The sequence below is a fragment of the Varroa destructor genome, unplaced genomic scaffold (genome assembly GCF_002443255.2).
Source record: "Varroa destructor unplaced genomic scaffold, Vdes_3.0 BEIS01000003.1, whole genome shotgun sequence".
In the NCBI taxonomy this organism is placed as follows: Eukaryota; Metazoa; Arthropoda; class Arachnida; order Mesostigmata; family Varroidae; genus Varroa; species Varroa destructor.
The window spans coordinates 49,300,068-49,327,481 of record NW_019211456.1 but is presented as its reverse complement, the minus strand read 5'-3'; the positions used below and the strand labels follow the sequence as shown (position 1 = coordinate 49,327,481).

The 27,414-nt window shown below is 45.7% G+C and overlaps 1 protein-coding gene and 1 pseudogene across 14 annotated transcripts in view; one reads left to right on the top strand and one right to left on the bottom strand.

The window, feature by feature from the left end:
• Nucleotides 1-9,107: 9,107 nt before the first annotated feature.
• Nucleotides 9,108-27,414, top strand: part of LOC111248291 (toll-like receptor Tollo pseudogene) — a 50,459-nt pseudogene continuing 32,152 nt past the window's right edge. For 3 of the 10 annotated variants that reach the window (XR_015322983.1, XR_015322987.1, XR_015322985.1), the window contains exons 1-2: nucleotides 9,108-9,504; nucleotides 18,672-18,726. The product of XR_015322983.1 is annotated as a toll-like receptor Tollo pseudogene, transcript variant X1 (transcript). Of the gene's footprint in view, nucleotides 9,584-17,367; nucleotides 18,322-18,671; nucleotides 18,727-19,289; nucleotides 19,474-27,414 lie in introns of those variants that run through there. The other 7 variants (XR_015322984.1, XR_015322990.1, XR_015322988.1 and 4 more) reach the window with 4 other exon arrangements.
• Nucleotides 16,296-27,414, bottom strand: part of LOC147757083 (uncharacterized) — a 48,572-nt gene continuing 37,453 nt past the window's right edge. For 2 of the 4 annotated variants that reach the window (XR_015322994.1, XR_015322995.1), the window contains exons 3-5: nucleotides 21,038-21,277; nucleotides 19,074-20,430; nucleotides 16,296-16,876 (exon numbers count right to left, since the gene is read on the bottom strand). The gene's annotated coding sequence lies outside the window, so the exon portion shown is untranslated. The remainder of the gene's footprint in view (nucleotides 16,877-19,073; nucleotides 20,431-21,037; nucleotides 21,278-27,414) is intronic. The other 2 variants (XR_015322996.1, XR_015322997.1) reach the window with 2 other exon arrangements.

The following is a 27,414-nucleotide window of genomic DNA, read 5'->3' as shown; positions in this document are numbered from 1 at the left end:
TAGAGTGAGCCTTTGTTCCCTGCTGCTTCGGACTGTTTGGTGCTTCAAACCGAAAGATAGCTTAGTCTTCTCGATATATTTCGTAGGTGGCCTACCAGCGAACCATTCTGGGAGCTTGTGAGTCGTCACTCGACGATTTCACAATGATGGTAGCACACTCAGAGTCGATTCTTTATGAGCAGCCCTGTTATTTTATCAGTGACAAATGTCACTATCGATTAGAGGTACGACTTCAGAACGAGAGGGCACTTGAGACTTTACTTTCAAAGCCAGTCTTCTCCACCTCCCCTCAGAATGTTTCCTCGTTACAACGACAATGAGGCTTTTCATTGAGCCTCTTTAGCTCATCAAAGCTCATCGTGGAGTTTTTAGGACATCGGGCCGTAGTTTCGTGAGCCGGAGTACACAGCAGATCAACTATCGGCTCCATAGCTAAACTTTCAAAGGGCCCTCATGAACTCTAAACAACAAAGCAGCTAAAATTCTTTTGCTTTTTCGTTTTATATCCTTGTTTGCCAGTCTTAGATCGTTTTCACCTTTAGCATGCTGCATTATCTCAGTTGTTCAACTCTGTGGATATGCCTTTTTACGATAGACACGATTCAAGTAGAATAGGAAGGCAAAGCAGCAAATGACTGTGGGTTAGTCGATAAACAGTGACTGTTTTGATGATTGAAGAAAGCTATTTTGAATCTCGCTTATCGGGTTTCCCTAGACGAAGAAAAGCTTCACTGTTATGAACAAGCAGGCCGACATTCTGCGGCTTGTTTCCCTATATATCCGTCAAAGCATTGCGCCACCGAGCGTTATCTTTAGGCCACATGGGCCCCTATCTACCTATCTCAATAGAATGAACCATAGGGCTGCGGATTCTTTTACTTCCGGCTTGTTAACCCTTTTGTGCATCTTTCCGGGCCCTGTGCCCAACTCTTGCCCAACAAACCGCCATCAACGAAGCCCCTGTCCGCTGGCAAGCAGGCAAGCTCAAGCTTCCCCCGTTCATAGGCCTAGCAAGTGAGCGGGCAAGCCTGCAAAGAAGCAAGTAACCCGCACGAACTAGCGAAGCAACAAAACTAGAGGGCGGTGATGAGCAGCGGTGGTCCTAAAGTTGCTCCTCTATTGCTGGCTGATCTGCCGTAGACTAAGTTCTGTTTCGGTTTCGTGGGTTTCACGATGATGATGGCGGCAATTCTGCAAGCTCAAGACCCTGAGAAAAGCAGCGATTCGAAACTTCCGAGCCCGAATGCAGCTCGAATGGGACAGTCAGGCAGCCTCGTCTGTTTCGCTCCTACATTGGCAGTGCGCACCCCTTCGACAGGGCCGCTGAAACGAAAGTCGGTGGAAGTATCGGACAGACGGGCGTACAATAGTCCAGCGGTGCGCATCATCAAAGAGCGGACGAAACCAGCACACACACAGAGAGAGAGAGAGAGAGAGAGAGAGAAACTCGCATACAGCGTTAAACTACACAGTCACTGCCAGTAGCACCAATGATGTCGATCCTAGTCAACGAGCACGAGCTACTTCAGCAATCTGGACCGATACAAGGACAAAAGGACAGCTCAAACAGATAGTCAAGACGGAGAGAAATGATCATCCAAGTCTTCGGATAGCTCATCCAAGATAGGAATGTTTCTTCCCCAGATCGTATGCCAAATCGTACGCTAGATACAGATCTACCCGAACAGAAAAAGTACGATACTAGGTCACCACCAGCCTTGAACAATGGGGTGCCTTTTTAGACTGGCTGTCTTGCATGACTATCTGGTCTAAGTATGCGAATGTGAATGTGTGTGTCTGCAATTGCATCTCGACTGTCATTGATGTCTGCTCTGAAGTGGAGCAGAGAGGTAAAGCTGCAAGAACATGCTAGTTCTGCTAGTGAAGTGCTCTCCGCTGTCGACCGATTACCCTGGTCGTCCATACTGGCCTCGGCTTTTGTTTTTCGTCAGGAATCTTCGTGAAGATGACGATGTCGCTGACTGGCCATGGTTACGCTCAAGCACTGCGCTCGTGTTTGCCATTGCGCCATCCAGCCGTTGGAACAGTCACTGATATCGCGCTAGTCATTGAATATGGTAGCTGTTACATTAAATTTTCTCCTAACAAATGCTACCAGAATTGTATAAGATATGAGATCCGTTGCGAAGAATCTGCTCATGAACACGATACAACGATAGGCGCAGACTGTTCAGGCATTGCTTTCTCAATTTCGTCGATTCTAATTGAACAACCTCATTAGGTGACAGGTCCAGCTCTGACGCTAACCTAATAGTCGGTATGCAATTTTAATGAAAGAAAGTTTTATATCGTTCTGACTATACGAATATGCGCTGTGATGGCGTACATGTACAATCCTCTCTTCTTCGCAAAAGGGAGTATTATCATGCAGTTTGTGCGTGCAGATTAGAATGATACAAGACTAGCTTTTTTTTTTCTTTCCGCGATATTGTGCACTGGCAAGCAGACAGGTATCAGATTAGAATATACGAAAATAAGTGCTGAAGTACCGACATGAAAGGTGCGACATTCTTTCGGCTTAGCTTCGTCTATAGTGTTGGCCATAATCCACATATACAGAATAGATGTGCATATATAAATGTTGTATCAAGCAAACTAAACAGATGCGCACAACAGCAGACGCTCGGATCGACTTTTCATCTTCCCGTACTACCTCCAGTTTGAAACCATCCATCCTGTATCTGTTCACTGTCTCGCGGTAGTCAGGATGTCCTCTTTCGGCCATGGGTGCCCTGGACGATTGTCCTGATATCGTAGGGTGGCGTCTTCACATCGACGTGGCTACTCTCGTGTATTGTATGTAGGAACGCAACACCTAGAAGTTAGCAGCTGAACTTCCTAAACAGCGGGACATCACTGTCGTCGTGAGTTGTGGCACCAATTGAATGTTAGGTGCCCTTCGCGACTTTGAATATCGCGACATCAGGAGACGATCAAGTCGTCGATCAGGTCGGTCGCCTGCTTTTGCGAGACTCCTCGACGCGACGAAGATGCGTCCTTAACTTGTTTGCAATGATAGCAGCAGCAGTAGCAGTATTAACCGCGGCAGGAAGAGTCTCGATGTAGAGGCGCTGAAAAAGCAGCATGGCAACTACTGAAGATGCGCAGATTCCTTGTCCGAAGGACAGGGATGCAATGGGCCTTTTTTCGAAAGAAAAATAGATACTGTATAGATTGACAATGGTGCTAGCAATAGCCCCAAGTCAAACATAATAGAGTTTATGTTATCCTTCTTCAAAGACTATATGCGTGCGCGTTTGTATCTACCATGTTCTGCATCTCTGAGAGCCTCTGTGTTAGCAAGAGCGTCAATCGCAAATTTCGTACTGTAATAAATCGCCTCGTCTAGCAAAAAGCGACGCACTGCACAAGGCACTTCCTCTCAGACTAGGCACACATAGGTAGATGTAGCTTGAGGATATATATGGTTTTCTGCGTTTGGTGCCAGTCGATGCGCTACGCACAAATATTGAAAGCCTTTTCGTTGCCTATTTGGGCGCCAGTAGTAGCAGCGCTAGAAAGAAAAGCAAAGGTTTTTGGAGCGGGCGAAACGAAGAGAGTCAGAGTGAGCTTAGGATGAACCGGGCTCTCTCGATCAACAACGGTTCTTAAATGAATTGGTTTCTTATGGATCGGGTCGCCTATCACTCCGGTACGAGTGCCGAACCCGCTGATGTCTCCTCTGCTCGCATTCAAAGCAGCTACTGTCGCTTAGCTAGCCATACTTAGCCGATATTATCATAAGGCCTATACAATGCTGAGAATAATAGAGGATGGTTGGTTTCTTCAATTTTTCGTTGCTCCAGATCCGGCCCGGCGAAGCTGCCGAAGCTACCCTCATGCGTCATGTTCTACACTATATACTACATTGGAGTCGATATACCCAAACGTAATAGAGGGACATACACTAGTGTCGCTTGTATCGAGTGCACTATCTGTGTATCAGTCAGTAGAGGCCCCACTCATTCAGGTAACATTAAAGAAGAACCTAGACCTCCCCAGACGGCGGAACAGAATTCGATCCTTTAGAATCAGGCTTTTTGAGTTGGTGGCTTTGCAGCCATACGCTTGTTTTGTAAGCGGCTGTATCGGTATATGCCTGCGGAATTTACGAACCTAGTAACAGTACAAGTGATTTTTGCGATGCCTCGATTATCCATATTTCCTGGCAGTCACCTGCTTTTATACGTAAGCCTGAATATATTTCTACATTACATATATGGTGAAAATTTGCAAACACATATGTACGTTGGAACACATTTTTAAACACATAATAACTGCGGTAGGGGTTCGCACTACTTCCACGTGTTCTGGTGTTCGGACGTGCAACGAGCCCATAGTATATAGTACAGTGGTTTTCATTCACAAAATAAGAGACAACTTCGTATGACGCCGCTCTGCTTCGATAGTCTAACACTGGCCGAAGAGCGGCTATGAAAGGACGAGCTGGAAAACTTACATGAGCGTGACGGAGCCAGAGGGGTTATGCGCGTCACGCAGTATCAGCGTCAGGCTGTCGGACGATGCTCAAGGACTGTGGCGGACAACGTGTACCCTAGAGACAAAGCTCACAGACGTGACTCGAGCAACACCAAACTAGAGACCTAAGCTTGCACAAGATGTTGGCCCAGTCAAGAAAACCTGTGCTTTTTCTCAACGTAGCTAAGACAGTAGAATACAAGATAGGAGCAAGGCTTTGCCTATGTTTAGCTACGCGAAGGATAGGACAATCATTGAAGAAAAAGAACAACACAGATTCTGTGCTCGGAGAGGACAGAGAAAAGAGAAAGCGAAACGGGTTCAGCTACTGGCCCTTCGTTGCCCGGCGGCAGGATGTCCATCGATGTTGTTCCTTCGTGCAGACCGCTCTTTCACCTTCGTACGGATAAAGAAGAAATCGCGTCCTTTCTTGCCCGGAGTCATCCAGCCACGTAGCTATCGAACGTACGTATAGTACTTATGTTTCGAAACTACAGAGATGTCGTCTACGACATCGTCACCAAATAGAGCGGTCTATAGATAGAAGGAAGTACGCTAGCGGGCGACAACAGAAGGGCGATTACTGAACACGATCGACGTCTCTATTGGAAGCCTAAGGATTACGTTAAGCCAATGAAAATGGCAGCTCTTATTTCCGTTTCTCCTTCCGCTCGTTTCGCTTGTAGTTTGTGTAAATGAAGTACCAGTGCCGTTGTTGCTTACATCCATGTGGACGCGTGCGACCGCAATGGGCCATCGTGCGACGATTATAGAGCGCATACGACTGCGACGCCAACCGTCCACGATAGCGAATGTATACTTGGCTCTAAGTCTTTGAAGATGGCGACTAACTGGAGTATTTGCACGGCATATATGCGTACAGCTGTAGGTAAACAAAAGTCTCTGTTTCGCTGATATAAAACATCATCATGATATGAAAGCTTATCATTCTATACAATATCATTCTATACGTGGGCTAGGCAGTAAAAGCTACCAGTCGTCTAGACAATTTAATCAAACAGTGAAGAATTCTGAGACGGTTTTGCAAATTTTTTCTAGTTGTAACTTGAAAATAAGAAACTTGCAGCGTCCACAGTGTGGAAATTGCAAACTTAGGCCACAGTTCATTCAGTTTAACTGTTACTTGGAAGCGACGAAATCAGCAGTGACGTCGCGGACAGACTATATATACCCTACACAGACATGGGCAGTTTCAGTCTCACAATCATCGTTAACGACGACAACAACAAGACGTAATCCAATCTAGCTATGTATGCTTTGTCGTAATGGTAGGCGAGGCTGGGTCTCGGCTAGCTGTGGGTAAATTTTTCAGTTTGGAGTTTTACTATTCGCTGCTGAACCTAAAGTCCCTCGTGGAAGCCTTCTACCCCCCCCCCCCCCGACCCGTCCACCACCCGTTAGAAGTGAGTTCCTAAGTTTGATAAATAATTGATACGAATAAATAAAGCTACTGGCAGGTGACTAAGAACTAAATGGCATTGCCGTGTCATGCCATCTAGACACAGGCATCACAGTTACTTGCCGTAAGGAGACGTCCGGTAGAGACGTCTAACAGTAACATAATTAGCAGAATAACGATAGACATAATAAATAGTGTCATTGCGTATAGCTAAGTATAGAAATTATGCTGTTAACATCGGATACCAGCGAAGATATAAGGACAGAATCTATCTAGAGGTACCATGAGAGTATTGACCAGGGCACCGCAGTGTCACCACTATTTCCAACTCTTATCGATCTCTATCAGGCAAAGCAAACCGTTGCTTTATTAAATATTGCCGAGGATTATTTTTCGGAAAGGTATATGGAGCGATCTAGACCTGCTTCTGGCGTAGTAAGTTACCACTCGAGGATTATCGATCCGACATGAGTGCCACGTATTAACGAATTTCGACGATTTCTTTAAATCAGTTTTTAAATCATTTTCAGCAAACCTTGCAGAGCTATGGCTACACTCTCAAAGACGATAGCATAAATGGTATTGGTCTTTTGCTATCTTGTACCAACAACATCCGTGCCTATTTCCAATGTCAGCAGTATCCTTGTTCAGCGTGGCCGCTGTTTTACATCAAACGGAGCCTAACAGGACCTGGCCAATATAATGAAACGGAACGAATGCTTCCTAATTGAGCTTCACGTATCGAGTCGCACTGCGCGCCTATCTATCACCTTGTTAATAATGCCTAAAATAGGTACACTCATGAGTATAATAATACTAGTTAGTTATCTGATCATTACGAATAGGAGATTGTAAAGTTTTCAAGTACCTAAAGTGTTAAGGTCGTACTTGTATGTTCCTTAAGCATTGTATTACCTTCAAATCTATGCAATGTGCCTAGTAGCTAGTTCGAGGTTCACGAGCATCGTCTTATTTGAGCCTAGGCACCTGGGAACAACCGGCCATTTACTGATGCGTTGCGGCTGGCGAGAGCCTATAAAGTTCAAGTTTGGCTGGTACAACAGATGGGCATTTATTTTTTAATTGAATCTATTTATTTTACCTGGATTTTTCCGACATTCTCAAAACGCACGGCATGCTGCGGTTGGAGATAACCGTAACGTCGTTTTTCGGTAATAAGCTTGCATTTAGAGAGGATAGGGCGGAGCAACATTCTGTCCACTTGTTATTTTGCCAGATACGCAAACATTTGAGGGTCAGCTGCTTAGACCCAGGTGATGAAGCCCGGCAGATGGCAAAAAATATTTGAATAATTGAAATTACAATTGTTTTTGATCATTGTCTTTAGGCTATAAACCTGAAGAACGTCAGAAAACCTCGACACTCTAAGAAGGGAACGTTATAAAATTTGTATGATGTAGATTGCACGAGGCCAAGTCAGACGCGATTGTATAACCGTAAAGCTACCATCACTTGTTGTATTGCTGCTCCAATCGTGCCCCGTAAATATAACAGACTCTTGAAAGAGTTATAGTTCCTAGTTGAATTACCGTAGATGCCCGGGTGGCATAAAGTTTGAAGACAATATAATAACGTTGAAAATATGAACTTCTCGAAAAATTGCAACCGCCTCAATTGACCCAAACATGATACTTCCTACAAAGTAGTGGCGATAATGTAAAAGGTTTAGTACGCTATTGCAGTGATTCGTTACGAAGCGAACTTATCGTAAGGTGTAGTTTATCGTCTATGGTGCTTGTACATGTAACTACGCCGGTTCAAGTTAAGCGGATTTCCTCCTACTCTAACTAAAGGTTCCTTCCATTTGGCTGGAAATAAACGAGCCGATCACTCTGACGGGTGCCAAGACCCGGATTTCTTCTAAGCGTGTCCAGACCCCTTCTGGGGGTTCTCTCGCTCGAGTCCAGCAAAGAATAAAATCTCCCCAGTTTGCTTGGTTAGTCTAACCGGTCCGGTTAGCCAGCTTTTCTCCGACTATTCTCAAAAAGGCCAGTCAGTCCACCCGGAGTCGTAAAATAGGACTGATGGAAAATATTCGTAGAAGCCCGCACAGGATGTTAACTCACGTACCTGTGTATAACTGCCTTCCATTTTTATATGCAATACAGTTTGTGTGTATGTACATCGCCTTATAGCGCGCCTACCTGAAAAGCAACGATGATTTTTATACTAATTACGCGAAGTGATACCATATTATTGCTATCATGGCAGAATATACCTATATTCTATATAGGTAGATAGTATGGTCCTCGGGATGACTTGCACTAGCTGAAGTAGGTTTTGCCTTATCGAGATGTTATGGCCAGCAACGGTAGGCTCACCGTCGAAGTAATTTCGCGATAGACTATCGTGCTATTGCACCATATGCACTTCTCCCACATAGAGTTTAAATAATAACTGCTCGGTCCGATTTTTTTACTGTGGTATATAGTACAAACGAATGTTTACTAGCCAATGATCAAATACTTTGGGATGGAAGCTTTTCAGTTGAGCACTTGCAGCAGAAGGTCGCATTATTTGGCTTCGCAGTAAATATTCATAATCGTAACTAGCGTGTTTTAATATCCATGAAATCTTGATCAGGTATCGCTTGCCATAACCATATTCTTTATACACGTGCAGTAAATAAACAGGCTTTCTTCTATTTTTAGCACATTGGTCCATTCGTATAGCCATCCTTTATTGGGCCCCGATGTTCGTTTGCTCCTTGATTTGTCGTCTATACAATTTGCAACTTTTTTTTTTCTCGAGATCGCTTCTTTCGCTGCGCGCTGGCCCCATCGGAGACCCATTGCTCTTTGGGGGTGCTCTTTTTTAGCGTACGCATCTACACCTTCGATCAGAGAAAGGACGCAACTGCAACGAGCTGGCCGAATGTGAGCTCCGCTCGTAAAGCAGCGTTCTTCCCGCCGAAAAAACCGCAGCACGAGAACAGGGAGGAAAGAAGAAGACACGAAGCAGGGAACCGACAACGTATCGGTTGGTCCGGCACGAATTCGACAGGGCGCTTCGCTTCAGGCTCCTGTCTGTTACTATGTTTGCTGTTAGCAACAGACCCAAAATGTAGACATCCTTCCTTTTCGTTTGGCGGCGAGGGAAGCGACGATTCGGCGAGGGTTGGCTGGCTTCCCTTTCCCAGCACGACTACTCGGCGGACACTGGCAGATAGTGTGTCAGAACGGAGTTGGAGTTTGTGGAGTGAGGTCACGTTACGTCGTGTCGTCAAGTGCTATTTCACGCCATCGCATTAACAAGGATACTTTATATTGACGTATCTATCTATACTGGTATGACCGCGTAAGCTACATCATCACTCCGCGAGGAAAACAGCCCGCGGATCTATATCAAATCAACGCGAATATATTTCTAGAAACGCAGTGACTGTGACCGCCAACGGATACCTATTACACTATCTGTATGCAACCTAAAACATCGATGCAGAGTACTGCCGCTGCTGTTGAGCAGATTTAACGGATATCAGTTAGAGTGGTAATCAGTGTATGACTTCGTGCGTTTGGTCGGCAAACGTTGTATGGAACTGCGCCACGGTCGCGACTGTGCTGGTGAGTTGTAACGACGGTGCTTAGACTATTGACGCGTTGAGGATACGGAACAATATCGACGGACGACGAATGGCCGACGGTAGATGAGTGGATAATATTGCTAACTTAGCGAGCAAGCAAAATTATATAGATACGATTTATTTACCTTTTGCTCTGTTTAGTTTCTTTGTTGTATTTTTGCGCGCTACGGGCCGCTGCTACGTTCATCTTGCGCATATACCTACTGTTACAATACGAGACGAGCCAATCAGTCCTCGCTAATAGCTACACCATAAAGCTTTAGCTAATCAAAAAAAAAAATTGAGAAAATCAGTAAGCCGATGAAGAGGGGCGATCGTGTTTACTCGAATGTTCATATTGATGAACATCTATAGCTGTATGCGATCGTGTTGCGTTATCTAACGCGATTTTGGTACCTCTCCCCTGCCCCCGATTTAATATTTTTTTCTGTGTACATGTGACTCCTTTTGGGTGCGATATACGAGCTCGTCAAAGGGGAAAGCCGGTCGTTTCAAGTTTCATCACACAGAGGCGGCAGATTGCTGACTCGGTGTTTCATCCGCGCGATTGTACACAGATATACACAGACACTCGGTGATGGTAGCGCTAGCGAACTGTGCCGTAGCAACAACAGATCTTAGAGCTCGGCCCAAACGTCGGTTGGTCTGCACCCCCCTACCCGCCCGCATGAAGAAGGGTGCGCTTTCTGGCTACCCCGGTAGCGTAGGCAGTACGAGCAATAGCTTTGAGGGTAATGATCCGGGGAGCAGCACACTTCGAGAACCGCCTGCTTTCGTGCCTGTCTGGCTCACTTATTGGACCAGCGGCGACCCTCGCGTCTGCGGTAGAGTTCCATGGCCCCCATGGAGATCACTGGTCTGGCCTGTTCAGGATATGTGTTATGTGCCTTTAGCTGGCGACTGAAAGCGGTGTACATACGAATTAGACACTTTCAAGTGAAACTGCGCGCGAACCTGGTTGAAACGCAATACACGGACGACAAAGTGTGCTTGAATATACATGTCTATATAGAGGGAGTTCTTTTTGGCAATGTTCATTTTTATTTAACTTTAGCGAAAAGAAAGTTGAGCCATGGGCAGTTTGTTCGGTTTCCAGTTTGCTTCAAAGCTACAATCGTGATGCGTTTGACAGGCGTCTGCAACACGGTAAATAAGAGAACTACAATGGTACGTTTGCCGGGGAACATACCGGTTTGTAAGTTTTCTCCGCACCACACAGGGCTGCTTTGACAGATTCCATTGAAAAGAGCGCGCTATCTGTGGATATACTCAGATCATTACAATATTACTACGCAAGTTTATTTTTACCGTTGGAGACCGACCATGTTTGAAGCTATTTTCAGAAGTCTAGTCGTGGCGTGGCTGTATGTGGGCGGGTATTGGGTATGGGCGCTTGACGTTGTCTTCGTATTAGTAAAAGGGCCAAGATCAAGATTGACGTATTGACTTTAATTTGACCTCAACAATAGGGATTCGGATAAGATTAGGGTCCTAGGAAAGCAATATGTTTCTGATATTTCTGTCAGCACGCGACTGTGGCTCGAGCTGCAACAAAGAATTTGACATATTTATAGTGGAAGCCCGCTTGATGTATTGGGGCTTTTCCTATCTGCTTGCTTGAACGATCCGGCGAATTACCCCATATTATTGGAAAGCTTTTCGAAATTTAATAATTAATTGCTGCTTCACGTAACCGACAGAACGAATCACGGCATCTGTTATTTGTTTCATAAATCAGTATATCTATGTATAGGTGATATTTTTATCGATAACGTTAACGGGTACCGTAACAGAGGAGGAGTGCATGTGACGTTAGTTTGACCGGTCGCTCGCCTACTCATTTACCAATCGCGTTGTGGACGGTCAGGACACGTTAATCACGTTCATCATCAGCACCTACAAGAGCGTCATCATAGCCATAATCGTCACCGAACAAAGAATGGAACTAATGGAGAACAGGATGATTAGGAGCTAAAGCGCCCAGGACCTTCGTGACAAAATTCACTCTTAGCAACGTCAGCAACTGCGGCGGGAGTATTTGATCCTTTCGATGGTAACGACGGTGGCGGTGGCAGCAGCGATGACGGCTCCAACGTCGACTCACGGCATTATCATATGCATGCGTTCGGTGTATTCGTGTGCCTTTGGTCTGAGCGTCCAAAGAGACGGCTAACAACCGATTGTGGTCAGTCTGTTCTCGTCGTGTCGGCGCTTTTCGCGTTGAGCGGCGCTATTTTGACGGCTGCCGACAACTGGAAGTCTTGCACTTCGATCAGCTCGGAGTAGCACGCCGGCTGCCGGCTCGATGATCAAAGTCGTGATTCGTATTCGGGCTAGGATACGTTCATGTGTCTGTCTAGGCAATCGAGCCCAGGTCAATCGAGCAGCGAACGAGCCCGATCAATGGAACTGGAACCTCCGCTTGAAACAAAAAGGTTGCAAGGGAGGGGGAACTGATTGGAAGAAGTCAACGAAATAGATTCGTGCCCTTTGCTGGTCTCGCTATACGGGAGCTTGGGCTAATGTGATGGTGAAAGCTGGTGTAGATCGACACTACGTCATCCTTCTGTCATAGATTACGCTTGATCTATGTTGCCCTGGAAAAATCATTTGTATTGAATATATATTGTTCTAACTATATCTACTTGTATACGCTCAACCGAAATTACGCGTATTTATCTCAAGTCTTCGTTCAGCGGTTCGGAACCGCATTCTTTTCCATGACGGCGATCTTTAGTATTACCATCAAATATATTTTCCAATGTTGCCCGGACATCCCCAGTGCCACCGTGATATTACGGGTCGTAAATTGTCGATTCATTTGAACTTGTCTCATTTTTCTAAAGAAAGTCCTGGGAAAACCACGTATCTTCATTGATTAGCCAGTCGAAGCGGCTATTTAAGTAATTCGGACATTTTTCTACGTTGCTATATAGACTTTAACATAATTACATTTGGCTCTTTTAGAAACAATGTAGAAAAGTAAACCGTTGCATTGCGTAAGGTTCTGGATATAGCTATACATATAGAGACAGACTCAAATTCCACTTGCCCAAACGAAATGGTCCACTCCATTCGGCAAGTTGCGTTGCTTCACATAAGCTTGTTCTGTAATGCTTATGTTATTGATATGTTTCGAAGATCGAAAAAGGTCCGTGAAAATAGTTCATAAAAAAATGGGTGAAGATGCCGCAGGAAACTGACTGTGACGATGGTAGTTAAGTGACACCCCTAGGATACTTGTTTCACTTCTCTGTGCATCATCTCTCATCTCCATCAGGATGTATTACGACACTTCAGTCGACCACCACTATTTTGTTGTTCCCTTTCACGCAATTCATCTCAAGAATGTGTGTTTCCGGGGTGGGGTTCCTTTATCGTCGTTTATTTTCAATGTCGCTGTATCCTCTTACTTTCGTCGACGACATCGTCGTCGTCGTCTCCATTCTTCGAGAGCGTTTCCCCATTTGCCTCCCTCTTTACTTCCTCCCTCTAGATCGTGTTGGTTTGCCTCGACTGGACGCTGGGTTTCACCCGACCGTCCTCATCCCGGCACATACACGCTTAAATGTGGACGTGATATATGAAAGTTACGAGCATGGGTCAGATAAACTTTGGGCAAAGCGTAGTCAAGCCCTTTTAATGTTATCATCGATGTAATTTGCTTTTTAACTTGAAAAAAGAACTTTATAATAAAAATAAGTCAACTTGGTTTGATTGATCGAATGAAGCACATTTTCTCGATGTACGGATTACGCGTAAATCCATTGTGCAACGAATCTATACATACTGATGTCAAAATGAGCATAGAGATGTTGAAATTAACATTTTTGAAAGCGTCTTTGAAGAATATTTTGTCCCCATCACCGTCGTCGTCACGGGTTTTTCCCGAGTCGCAGTGCTCCTTGTTCACACTCCGAAACACAACTTTTCTCTGATAGTGGCTTTTCCCATTTTTATCGTTAACCGGCCTTTCATTAGAATATTTTCGGTTCTGCGCCGGTGTTTTTCTTCTGTTGAATCGTCTCGACTGCTGTCTCCAACCGCTTGCGCCCACTGAATCGCCAGTGACGCGTCGCGCGAGAGCTAATTGAAAAAGCCAACAGGGTTTTTGTCCGATGGCTTGTGGACTTTTGGGGACATGGGGACTTTCGTAAAAGCTTGCGTTAGGCGGTTTGGCGGTACTAGGGAATTTCGGAAACGGCAGCGGTGCGCTTCTTCTCAGCTTTCAGCTTCCCGAAGTGTTATCTTCTTAGTCGTTTCTCTGTCTGTCCATCTATCTACCCCCCCCCCCCCGCCCCTCGCCCTCTCTCTCTCTCTCTCCCTCTCGGACAGAAAAATTCATTTTATTTTCCGTTTCCGCCAATTCTCCCTCCTTTTCTCATTGACGCTGCACCGCACTGCCTGCTCGTCTTCTTTCCTGTTGAATTTCTTTTTTTCGTCTTCTAGCAATGCTACTGCTGCTAACTTTGGTGTTATATCATACGTAGTCTATCTCCGGCTACGTTCGTTCGCCTTCGCTGTCTCTTCAGACGCGAGCTGTTTCTGCAGCAACAGCATTAACAGTGGCAGCGTGGAGTTCTTGCTAGCTCCTGCTGGTCGCTCCGTCCATCCGTTAGGTCGTCGTCTTGTTCCGAGCCATAGCAAAGCGAGTGTTCAGATAGCCATCCAACGAGTAGCAGCTAAGCAGAGAGTTAGAAGTGGTAGCTCGTCCTTCTCGTCCTGGTTGCCGTCCTTTTTCTTTCCTTTTCCTGTCTTCGCTTGAGGCATGTTTGCCAAGCGAATTTGAAGATTTAACTTTCTTTCTCCGCACTCCCCTCGCTATCATCTACTACATCTCTCTCTCTGGCCCTTTCGGTCTCTTCGTGTTTTGCTGGACTGATCCTATCTTTGCCACCCGGCAGTGGCTTTGCCATTGCTGCAAAGCCACTGCAAGCGGTAGTCCTTTTTTGCCTCCTGAAGGCTGACTTGCGGGACTAACAGTACCCACAGGACTCAGAATTTACTGTCTTGCTTCAAGCTTGTGTGTGGGGTTGTGGTGTGCTTTGCTGACGACTCTAGCAGCAGCCGGAGCAGCACTTCGGCGAGTGGAGCTTCGTTTCCTGCGAGTCAGCTCCTTCCTCTATTCAACGCGCCATCCTAAACTCAACCCTCAATCCGTTCTCTTCCACACATGGCTTTCGTGCTCCGTGCAGGTCTTCCTATTCTGGGGTGAGCCGTCCAGGCTATTATTCCACTTACCTGCGGCAGCATCGCGCGTGTGGAAGTCAGTCTATAGAGACGCCTTCCAAAAGCTGCCAGGCCAAATCGGAAGGGAAACATTTTCACTGTCGACTTCTGGTTGTGCGCGTCGCTTTCGTCCAAAAATAAGACATTCTACAAAAACCAGCCCAGCCACCGTTTTGTGGTAACTACTTTGGTAACTGGTAAAGCGAAAAGTGTGAATATAAAACACAGAGAAATCGAAATGGAACCAGAAAAATAGAAAGCAAGTTTTATTAAACTTGTTCGTTACAGCATGTTATATTACGCCGTCTTGCAGGACTTATCATATCTGCTCTGTCGAACGGGCAAGACAACGCGGTTTGCTTCGAACTTTTCTACGCAGCTTGAAGGTTGCCCATCATATCAAAAGACCGAGTCTGAGGACATTGAACATTCTCCGTAATCAGATCCATTTTGTCAAGCGGTTGGGAGATTTACTAGCGGGTGACGTTCAGTTGTCATATTTTTTTAAAGTTTTTACGTCGTGAACTCCGCGAGTGGTTGTAATCTTGATACAAGAAGAATGGGAACGCACAGGAGCAACGACAGCTACAAAAAAACAATGGCGCTTCAACCACCCGCCCTCGACGGACGCATTATTCTGTCTGGGTCGCTCTTAATCGAGTAGTAGTTTCGTTCAGTTCGACACGGAGGAAGTGGGCGAAGGCAACAACAATAAAATTCGTTGTAGCCAATGCACAGCAACGGGGAAGGCATTTATTCGTTGAAGAAACAAAGCGTCAAATTAGATCGGGCTTTTCAGGCTGCCGCAGCAGCTCCGCTAAACGTTGTTTAACGTGAAGCTTGCCTCGTTACATATCCCGATGTAGATTTGATCGGATTAGATGCAAACGTCTGACTAACTCGGTGAGTGTATATACTCGATCATCGTCAGCTCTATTGATTGAGTCGAATTCGACTGGCTGAGACATTAGCTCTAGTATCTGGCGATTTCGTTACTGTTAATAGGCGGCCGCGGCAGCGTCAGCAAACGCCGACCACTCGATCGAATGCTTCTGTACTTTTCCTTCGTCTGTTTCATCGGCTTTTTGCTCTTTGTCTTTCTGTTTCTTTAGCCGCTCGCTTCGTTTCGTTTTGTTATGGCCATTGCTATGGTCTACTGCAACTATTCTCGCGCTGTCCGTCGAACCTCAACGTTACCTAGTCGTTCTGTTCTGGTCATCGGCAGAGTGCGGTTCGTGGCTTTTTCTTTTGTTACTCGCTATTAGTTGCTTCTGGTTTGTCTCTAGCGGATCTGGGCTGACAGTACGATCGCTAGAACGAGCGCGATTGTCTATCCCGGTCGAGTTTTTCGGGGGTCAGGGCCCCTCGAATCACCTTCGTTCCTACATTAGACTACCTACGACAATAGCTACTGCAACAGCAGTATTGAGAACGACGACAATAACAACACAATAAGCAAAAAGCAACAAAATCATCCGGGACTCAAGGACAGCAGATGAATTTTCGGGAGCTCAATGCTTAGCATTTGATATTTCCCATCTCTTCATGTTCCATACTATCAATTGAAACCTATCAATTGCGATCCGTCCATCGCCGTGACTCCACACAGCAATATATATATATATAAAGGTCGGCGATCGACCTGCAAAAAGCTTTTGATGCGGATATTCATTAATAATTTTATTATCATTCTTAATATAATTCATTTTTTGTTTCGACGGATAACAATCTTACCCGTCGAAAGCTGACTATTGTACACATCATCACTGTTTTCAAATAGTTATCATTAGGGTTAATATTGATGATAAGATTGAGCTATACTTGGGCGAGTTTTACTGATAAGTACTTGCGGCTTAAACCTTGTCGTGTAGCCAGCTTTTTAAGCAAGATAAAAAGTGCATTTTACTAAAATATAGAAGTCTCTTCTCGGTTGATTCAACTTTTCTAGAAAAACCATGAACGGAGCGTCGGCTGGAATAAAAAATAACCAAACAGAGTGGTCCGTCACTGGCGAGCTGAATACATAGTTAGGCGGCATATGCATATGACTATATGAAGACAACGCGAACGGTTACATTGGCGATAGAAGAAGAAGTAGTAGCGGTAACTGAATGAGAGGACACCTGAAAAATGGGAAATAAAAAAGCTTTCTTAGGAATCCTTTGCCATTTGCATAATATGACCACATCTACCTATGAACACATAGCTATCAGTTCTTTCACCCGACCGGCCTTCGTCTTTTGCCATCACATTGCAAGCGTTGAAAAATATCACCGTTTTGTTGCTTTTACATTTTTTTTCTCTCAACCCAGATAACGGAAACAGCAGCTTCTCCTAGCAGGGAAACCCGCCTGTCGAAAAGGTGACGCCCGCCGCTGTGCCTTCTGTGGTGACAGGGGACTGACTAGTCGTTAGTTGCTTATTGTTTTTCCTATCATAGGTATTTTTAGCTAATTCTTTCCAAACGCGTGCTTCGCTTTACTCATTCGCCTCCTTGCCACTTATTTCCTCCGACCCGGCCCCTCCGCCCCCGCGTTGAACCCTCACAGGCTCTTGTCACATTAGGTTCTCCATTGGCTGTACTCCCTTATGGCATTCGGTTCGTACACGCACGAAGCGGAGGCTCTCAGACAGAGGAGATTTCGCCCGGCTCAATTCGACGCCCAGGCAGTCGTCTATGCTATGCACGGTTTTGTCTGTCTGTGTGGGTTTCTGTTGCCAAATCCTTTCTTTTGTTTTCGCATCAGCCCCGTTGCGCTAATTGTTAACAATAATAGCAATAATGATGACGGCTGCTTCGGCCAACTTTGGCAACAGTAACTGAAAGTAGTACCTCTTCGATGTGGCAACGAGCACAGGCAGACGAACGGTTCCTGTTTGACTGTATAAACACAATGTATCATATACATGGCGTTTTCGGCTAGTGCCCTTGCCGTAGCAGCTTCGAACTGTCTGTTGTTGTTCTTCTGTGCTGGTGATGTTAACGCTCACTGCTATTCTATAATATATGTGCATATACCAAGATGGTGTATGAGATTATGAGACAAGCAGTACAACTACGCTACTTTTCTGCGCTACCTGTCTGTTGTAGGTTCGGATGCCACTTGACAGCGTTTCGACTGGCAAACGCATTTTAAAGGGGCCGCCCGAGCGTGCGACGCCTACACAGGCCTTCTAGAGGCTCCTAAAAGAACGTTTATCAATCTCATCTTTCAACGATGTCACACAGCATGCCTGCTGATGATGCTGCTGTCGTTGGTGTTGCGCTTGTTGCCAGCCCACATGGCTCTCACATGTGTTGTTGTTGTTGATAGTGTAAGCGTTCTATTAACACATGATGGGCGCCCTGTCCTTTGTAGCCGCGTGTGTGCGGTTATATGTACTCTGTTGGGTTAGTAAAGGTCAGGGCTGGGCCGTGCTTGCTAGGGGTGTTCGCTAATTTTCCTTCTCCGCCACAGTCCCACCTGGGTGCCCCGACTACGGCCCGTCGTGGCACTAGCGATAATCGTGCAGGCGAAAGGAGATGATATGTGAGCGAACGCACAGTAGAGCGATAAACGATAGATCGGTGAGTATAGGGGAGAGAGCGAGTCGGAGTCGACCATTACGGATGTATATGCGACTATGTATGTACGTACCGGAATTATCGCATGCATTGCGGTGTGTGTGACGAAATTGCGCAGTTCAGATTAACTCGTCATATTTTACGAAGGAAGATACTGCATACGCGGTAACGTGAAGTTTCAAAGTAGCTTTTACAAATGATTATATGTTAGCAGGTAGCTTAATATGATACTTGTTTTCAAATATAATGTCGTCTGCTATGTTTAATTAGTACCGATTGACCTGTATGTGTGATTGTTTTTTTGGGAAATATCGCAATCCCTAAAAAATGTTCATGTTTTTGTGTTGTGTCAGGTGACAGACGCCTTGCACGGTGGTGATCTCTCTGACGCTGTCATGCGGAGTCGAGGTAAGTAGCAACATATATTAAAATCAACAATATCGTATCAAAAACGAGCTATAACAATCGTAATTGAACGGCGCAGAGCTCTGTGTAATGACAGCAAGTGAACAGCGCGGCGAAGGTAACTAGATAGGGAAATAAGCTTAATAAGATTAAAGATGGCTGAACTAGGGCTGGATACAATGCAGCCATACAGATCGCTTTTTGCAGGAGCAGACCAACACGCAAAAATTGCCAGTTCGATACCGAATGTTGGCAAGCCTTGACCATACGCACAGAATGAGTGCTAGTATTTACATGCTTTACAAAACCCTTTAGCCAGTCACAGACGATATTAGTAGATGCATAAATACCTTATTTCGCGCGTGTCCAAAACGGCTAAAGCGAAACGTGGTACATCCTCAGGCGGTGACTCACGACATTGTCTTTTGTTGGACTCCGTTGCTTCTGAAGATTACGGTGTAATGATTTCAACAACATATTTAGCTGTATCTGTTTCGAAGCTCTGACAAACGATGGCTGCTACATTCCCAAGAGACATTCACGAGCTGTGGCTTTTCCTTCTGCAGGCGATGCGAAGTCTTCTGGTCGACAAAGGTGTTCTAGTCACTAATGCTACGGCCAATCATGGCTGTCTGGAAGATAATGTCAGCGTAAGCTTCTCACAGGTCCGTTACCTCACCGGAACACGTCGTTAGACGGAGAACGGCGGCGTGCATTGTGGCGTCATGAAATTACTTGATAAACTCCTAGGTACGGAGTCAGGAAAGGATCAAAACTATGGAGAGAGAAAAAAAATAATATCTGACGAAACCATCGTGTAAGCTCGAAGAAGCAGACGTTTAATTTCGTATGAAGTGTAATTCGGAAATGATTTCGGCCTATGTCTGTCGCATGGAAGTAAAACGGTTGAGCCAACGTCTGGTGCAGGTATTGGTTTGCCTGTCGGATCGTCACCTTTAACGTAACATCACTCAGCTAATTCCGCGATGTCTACTATAATTGTTTAACGAGAATTTTAGTGACGAGACTCCGATACTTTGCTCAAGACTGATATTATATCAATTTATTGGGTATTTTTTTGTGTTTGTTTGTGCAGACGTTCAAATACAATTGAACAAATACCGAAAAGTCGAAACTGACGCAAGAAAAGGCGTCTGATTATTTGCCTGTCACGCAAACAGAGCTGCTGCAGAAGATTTTTAAAGATGTCTGTGTGGCAGAACTGCAGCCACGACCGGCGGCGCTGGCGGCTGTCGCATTTATAATGGACGAAGATTCAAAGATCTGTTCGATTTTGGGTTACCGCGGCCATTTTTAATAATGTCAAGAAGCAACGTTGATGCCGATAACAGCACGACAAAGGGGCAGCAGGAACAGTTGGTGTGTCGCTATTGTTGTTGTTGTTGTTATTGTGGCTGTCGCGGCAATGGTAAGGGCGGCAATGACAATAAAGAAAAGGAAACCTTGGATAAAAAAGATGCCAGTTACCTCATTCTTGCGGGATCATCGCGGGATTCTACTCGCTGCTCGTTGCTCATTCGAACGTCAACGCTGCTGACGTTGATACTGCCACTGCCACCACTATTTCGGCTGTCTCAAGTTCTGTGCGATCAACGTCACCGCGAACGACTGCCGCGAAACGCTAGCCGACCGACCGTTTATGCAAACAGACAAAGCGACGATGTAGCGCTGGCGATTACGCCGTCTCTGTTGATGATGGGGAAAAGGCAAGAGCAGACGACAACAATGTAATTACTAATCAAGAAAGAGCGATGACGTCATTGTTGCTGCTGCTGCTGCGGCTGCTGTTTGTGATTTAATTTGATGAATGATCCGACTGACCCGTCAGTTGTGGTAAATAGTCGTCGAAGGGGAACGTAGCGCAGTCAAGAAGTTATTGCAGTTATTATACTACGTGCATGAAGGGGAGAGGGGTGGGGGGGGGGGAGAAGCACGACGACGAACGAAGATAAAGTGCCAAACTCGTAGAAGCGCATCGGAAACATCGAATGCAGAGATGATTGAAGAACGAGTAATAAGCGGCTGACCATGAACCAATGATTAGTTAGCAATGAAGACTTCGAACAAATGATGCGCTAAAGATTGTAGCCGTAGCTGTTCACGATGTTCATAAAAATTAAGCGTCAATGAATCGTTCGATTTTGGTGAGTGTTGAGTTTGGCGGAAAGCAGCGCCATATGGGCCGGTACACAGTGTTGTTGTGCAGCTAAAAAGTAATTCCAAGCTTTAGAATAATAATTACGCTGATTATTATAAACGTATTCGCTTGTTCTTTGGCATTTTTTATACGTACATATAATAGTGACATCACGAATAAGTCTTGGATGTGCTCCAGATGGTGTGCGTGCGCCTCTGCCGTGGTAATCGTTGATCGCTCGCTAGAAGTTCCATTGCCAGTTGAAGGCTGGCGTTACAACTACAGGCACGTTCGCCAAAAATTTTTCCTTCAGATCCTCTTCGTCACTGACTGACTGACTGACTGCCCCAGCGACGGTGCGCCTGTTTGCAGATTGCGGATGCTTTGTGTTTCGCTCTTATTTACGGACGAGAACCATCGGAATAGGGGTATGGGGTGGTGGCGGCAAAGAAAAAAAAATAAAGATCGAGTCGATATTTAGTTTTAGGTGTCTACTAGATAGGCTACTACAATTATTGGTCAGTAGGGAGATGATAATTTACTGTTGTTGCTGCCGATGCATGAAATTTGGGTTAGTTGTGTCCCAAATGTGGCCTGCATACTGAAACGGTATGTCGCCAGCGACGACGGTATTGTTAATCATAGATTATAGCGGAGGCGTCATCTTGCTCAAACCCTAAGGCAATGTAAGCGTCACGTTTATTCGAGCAGTGCTCTATTGCGCCGTATTTTTGTTGGCTATTTCAGCCCTTACGCCTTAGGATCGAAAGGTCAACGATGAGCAAAAACGGGACGAAGGGGGAGAGGGTATCGAATAGTTTCGACCTCTAAGCCGACATGATAAACGCAAAGCAAAAAAAATACCAGCGGATGAGACCATCGCCGTCAGCTTTGTTGTCCTGGCTATTGCAACGTGCATATATTTACATTAAACACAATACGGAATAACTTATGAAAAATGAAGCTAGCTTATATAATATACAATTAATCTTTTCGGTATATTGACACTGAATGAACGAGTGTGCGTGATACGATCGTGAAACTCAGCGGAGCATTCATGGACGACTAAAGCATCAGTGCGATCAAGGAACGCTACGGTGGAGATCACAGGTAGACAACAAAATTTACTGTAGTTCAGACGATGTGGTTAGCTGTTGTCCTATGAGTCAAGCACGGAAAGGGGAGAAGAGTTATAGGTTGGCATGCTGAGTTTCGCATAGTCGCGCGAAGATGCGACGTAAGAGCGTCCTCGCACTGCTTCTTTTCGCTGGGTTTTTCCCTCTATTGCTGTCTTTTAAGTCTTTCTTTTCGATTTCTTCGAGCATGGCCAACTCTTGATGCCTGCCGTTTATAATCTACCCCAATGATGACGACGTTGCTGGTGATCGTGTCGAAGGTAGTGATGCAGCCGCTGCAGACTGGCTTAGAATGCCAGTGGCTGCAGTAGGGGTGGCACTAGGGGCCAAGGCGAAGATCACTACGGCCGCCAAAGGGCCAGACTGCCCGTACTGGTTAATACTATGCGATTACTAGTCGTAGTCAGGGGTGAGCAAACGATCGAGCTGCCGACCGAGCTGCGACCGTTTGTTCATCCGTCCGTTCGCCCGGGTACTCTCGTTCTGTCGAACTGTGGGAACCAACGCTGCTGCCGTTGTTCCTGATGCTACCGCTATCTACTACGGCTACCGCTCCTCTACTACAAACATCGGATACGGCGCCCCCCTCAACCGGCGCCCGATGAGCAACCAGCCAACTTACGTTGATAGAAACAACAGCAATAGCTATAGCCAGGCCAAAAGCGGCCCTGATCACAACCTTCTTAACCTGCTATCAGCACGGAAATAGCATCAGCAACCTATTACCTGCCAGCGTTGTCTGTAAGTGTGAGTAAAGAATACAGTGAGAGGAAGGGAGTCATCGTGACGACGTCGCAGGAAGGAATCGGGTCTCCTCATATTGGCACACAGAGTCGCGGAAGAAATAACGACGACAGCGATGACGACGCCGACGTAGACGATGATGATGGTAACGGCAACAACGACGGTAACTATGATGATGATGACGAAGACGACAAGAACGTTAATGCGGCGGCGGTGGGCGACGAAGACAAAAGGAGATCCGAGAAGCGAGAAAGAGATTGAGGGAAGCTGAAGAAAAAAGGAAAGGTATGAGGTAAAGAGAGAGTGTGTGTGTGTGTGTGTGTGAGAGAGAGAGAGAGAGAGAGAGAGGCCATAGGATGCGGTACGATGCTTTTGTTGGGGTGACGCTGATGTTTACCATGAGGGTGCGTCAGACGTCGGTTTCCCCTCAATGTAATTATTATCTGAACTGAGCAGTCGTCAGCTAGGCGGTTACAAGCAAGGAGGTCTATCTCATTTTTTGAGCTTTCTAACCCCCCCAAAAGTGTCTGTAGGAAGAGGATCGTGTCCTTATCGATGGATGACCGTGGTTCGGGCAGCTCGTCCGACCCGGAGAAGAGCAGGCACAGGCAAATTGTAGTCGTGCTGTAGCCGAACAGAGAAGGGCTACACGGAGGGTTTCTGCGTGAGTAGATAGACCGAGCAGGAAAGAGGTGAGAGGGGCGACGGCAAATCGTGCCGTTATTATTGGTTTGGGGCAGCAGGACTTCATTGCGGCAGAGGCCAAAGTCGGTATGGAATACGGAGAAGAGGTGACAGAGCCCGAGTTGCGGCTCCTAGATAACACAACACCAACGGCATGGCACAAAGTCATAAAAAATGCAAGCGAAGTCGGGTGTTGACTGATAGCTCGATACATGTTTAACCGTCTGTATAGCTTATATACGTATGTATGTATGTAGTTTTCAAATGATACTAGCTACGGCTAAACGGTCGGCCGATCAACCTGCATGACTTCCAGTGCGGGGGACGGGCGTTCGCAAATCTCTCCTGCTAATGTCATCCTTGTGCTATATTAATCTAATATAATTGATAATTAATGAATAGAAGCGCGCATAGATATCATACACAGTTTTATATGCGGACGCATACCGCATGCAAATACGACAACGATGAAGTAGCAATAAAAGTAATAGTACAGAAAAAGACGGATGATAAATGTTACTGGTGGTCTAGCAATCGTTGATCGCATGGGTGTATTGATAGATTATCAAATGATAATAAGATATAATTTAGTATTCCTAGCCATAGATTCATTCTTCTTGAATATATATACGCTCTAGGGTTGGCGTTTCTGATTTTGGCGAAGCCGAAATCGATCGAGAAGGTTGTTGTTTGAAAGGCCAACCTTGTCTGAAATAACGTAATTTATTTTTGGGACAAAACAAAGCATCATCCGGTGGTTACTGGTTTTCTATATTGACTTCTATGAACTGAAAAATGAGTAACAGTCGGCTGAATAAAAGCGTCTACACTTATTCAGCCATAGCTGTACGTCGTTTTAGAAACTCAGCCCTTGGCAGTGTCTATGAACGCAATTCAAGAACGCTACCTTTATGCGCTACAAAACTACGATGACCACGACGGCCGTTTCTCTCCGCTAGGAATTATCTATCACACGTATATATAATATATATATGAACGATTTCGTGTTTTTGACGACAGTACAGGTATTCGCCAGTTGTTACTATTCCTGCTGTAAGTTCTACTGCTTCACCTGTTGCCTGTACTGTTTGGTAGTGCTCACTGGACATTTTTATCGAAAGCAACATCAAAATGATGCCGTCTGTTAGCCGTACGTGGCCATCCTATTGACCGCGCCGCGTCAGTCGTGACTTCAAATTTAATATCACCAAAACAACCTGGCCTGACTCCCTGTCTGATCGCTTGTCCCCTCGTTCGCTCGATGCGTACGCACGCTTCGTGCACTTCTCTATATCGTTGATGCGCATCGTGCAATGCACCGCATCACCTGAGCGGCAGCATCGTGTGTTTGTGTGATGTTGCCTGATGCTGGTGACGGTTACTCGGTTGCATCTCCGTAGCGCCAGCCGCTGCGTTTTTTTATTGTGAGAAATGAGTGAAGAGGGCATTTCATTCGAGCAGCAACAACAACAACAATAATGCGACAACTAGTACAAACGGCAATACGGTGAAACAACAAGTAGCTCGTGGATAAGCGTTTTTTTTTGCCAGCTTCTCAATTGTTCACAAAAGAAGCCTGAACGAAAAGGGGTGGTATTGGCAGTGCCGGTAATGCTGACGGGAATGAAACGAGAAGAAGGATCCGATCTGTTGCGCAGCATATGTATCCAGTACCATACTTCTTAGCTTACAAATCTACTGGCAGGGTTATTGGTCTGCATGATCGCTGTTCTGTGGCGCCGCTTGACGATCTTGGCTTCACAGTCCCTTTCCGGCGCTTCTAGCACTATTTTTGATACCGCATGCAGGGTATGCTGGAGAATGGAAGACCGACGGAGGCTGGAGAAAAGGCAAATTATGTACCCTCCCTGTTCTGAGTAGCATATCTCTGTTAGCTGCTCAAACTTCTCGGTAACGAAAAATCCCTTGCCGCCTCTGTTAACAAACCAAACGCTGTGTCACTATAAGAATGCAATTTATCTGTGCAATTCTGCCAGGACAGCCATCCATTCATCCGTCTGTCTACCTACGCGTAAATCGATGTATTTTTGTTCATTCCCATAATTTTAATTCTAAAAAAAAAGGGGAGGCCACGGCTGCTGCTGTAGTGACCAAGCATATAATAATAATAACAGCCGAAGCCTAAAAGAAACGCTATTGATGATGGTGGTAAAGAAATTTGCCTTCGGTTGGTCTGTGCCGTTGTTGCGCTTCGGCAGCGGCAACAGCGCCGGACGGAGATGCGTTCCTTCAATGTTTGTTTCGAAGCTCCTTGGGCGGCCGCCGGGCGGGCCGTCCATTTGTCCGGTCAGTTTGATGCTGTAGAAAGTAGCTTGCAGCTTGAATTGTAACTTGTTCGTTACGCTGATGCAGTAAAGTTTGCGGTCACCCTCGTGATCGTGTTCTGTGCCGTTGTCGCCGCAGCCTTCATATCGCTGCCATTGCAGTCTTGCTACAACGGCCTGAAGTTTCGAGTTTTTCTTTTCCTTTTTATGCCAGTAACACTGCTGATACTTTAGCTTATGTGCATGTCTGTGCATGTGCATACATCTGTCTGTAGAAATGTATGTAGCTTGGAGCTGTAATCGATGTGAAGTCTACTATCGCCGCCACCGATGTCGTCGTTTACTGCGGCGTTTGTGGTAAGAACAAATATCCCTTTTTCATGACGCTCTCATATCGATGACTAACAATGGCTCCCGGCTACTGCAGTTGTAACAGCCACAACTCCAGGCATATCATCAGCTTCAGCATTAGCAGCAACATCGATAAAGAGGTACGGCAACGGCATCGTCATAGAATATAGTATTAATGGCAAAGAGAAAACAACCAACAGTAGCAAAAGAAGAAGTAACAGCGTCAGCGAATAGTTACTCTTTGGATAGTTCGAAATACGTCTAGGCGGTATTTTGACGATGCTGACTATGGCTGGGGATTGTCCTCGGTCGAGCCGCTCGAGCATCTGACGTAGAGGTAACAAGTGCCCCTGATCGATGAGGGCAACGATTGCCTCTACAGCATCCGCCGCCGCAGCAGCAGGATGGGATAATAATCGTGTTGTTTTCTCCCCTTGTCTTTGGTTGGATGACGCTTTTCCATCTGACGATAGTTGTAATATGGTTGATGCAGATGCTGCTTCAGGAGCCCGGTAGTAACAATAAAATAAATTACAGAAGATGAACTCCGATCTGACACCTGGACGGTCCCCCTGCGCGAACCACTGCCGCAGAACACCGATGGACCTTCTTCAATGGTGTCTCCAATTAGTCCTACTTTTGTGACGACCATCGAAACTATCCACGTTACCACAGACACTGCTTTTTTTACTACTAAGGCTACGCGACAACCAAATCTTCCACCGCCATCGCCCCCTCCCTTGGGGCGCTTCAGCCTCGTCTTTCGTTGTTGTTAGCCCCTCTCTTTCCCCCTATCATTATAGTAAATATGTCTAAAAATATGTACACACATAGATGGAAGGAAATTGGCAAACGCAACTATATTCTATTGCAAGGCTGTGTAACGAGTAAGGCGGCGGGCCTTCGTCATAGCAATAGCTCAAACGATGGTGGGTGTAGCATAATGTTGGAAATTGTTCAAGCGGGTAAATGCAGACCATAATTTTTTTCTACGGATGCTAGCCACGGCGATGTCATTACCGTTCTTTCTGCCGCCTAAGTTGTTACGTTACCGGGAGCCGACAACGCCCCAATTTGATTGATTGATCTTCTATTCACATCACGACAAGCATCAATTGCGGTCAATCCGCCGGCAACAGCGGGGCTCAAAGCGCTGCCATAACAGCCGACGAAAGACGCACTAGCGATTATCAAAGTGAGTGAAACACACGTGGACGAATGAAGTCTAGGATAGCTAAAGCAATGGCAAATTTTCATGACTGAATCATCCTAACTTCACAGCTTCTTGACATGGTAACTTCGCACAGCAAGATTATTTTACACTTTTTATTTT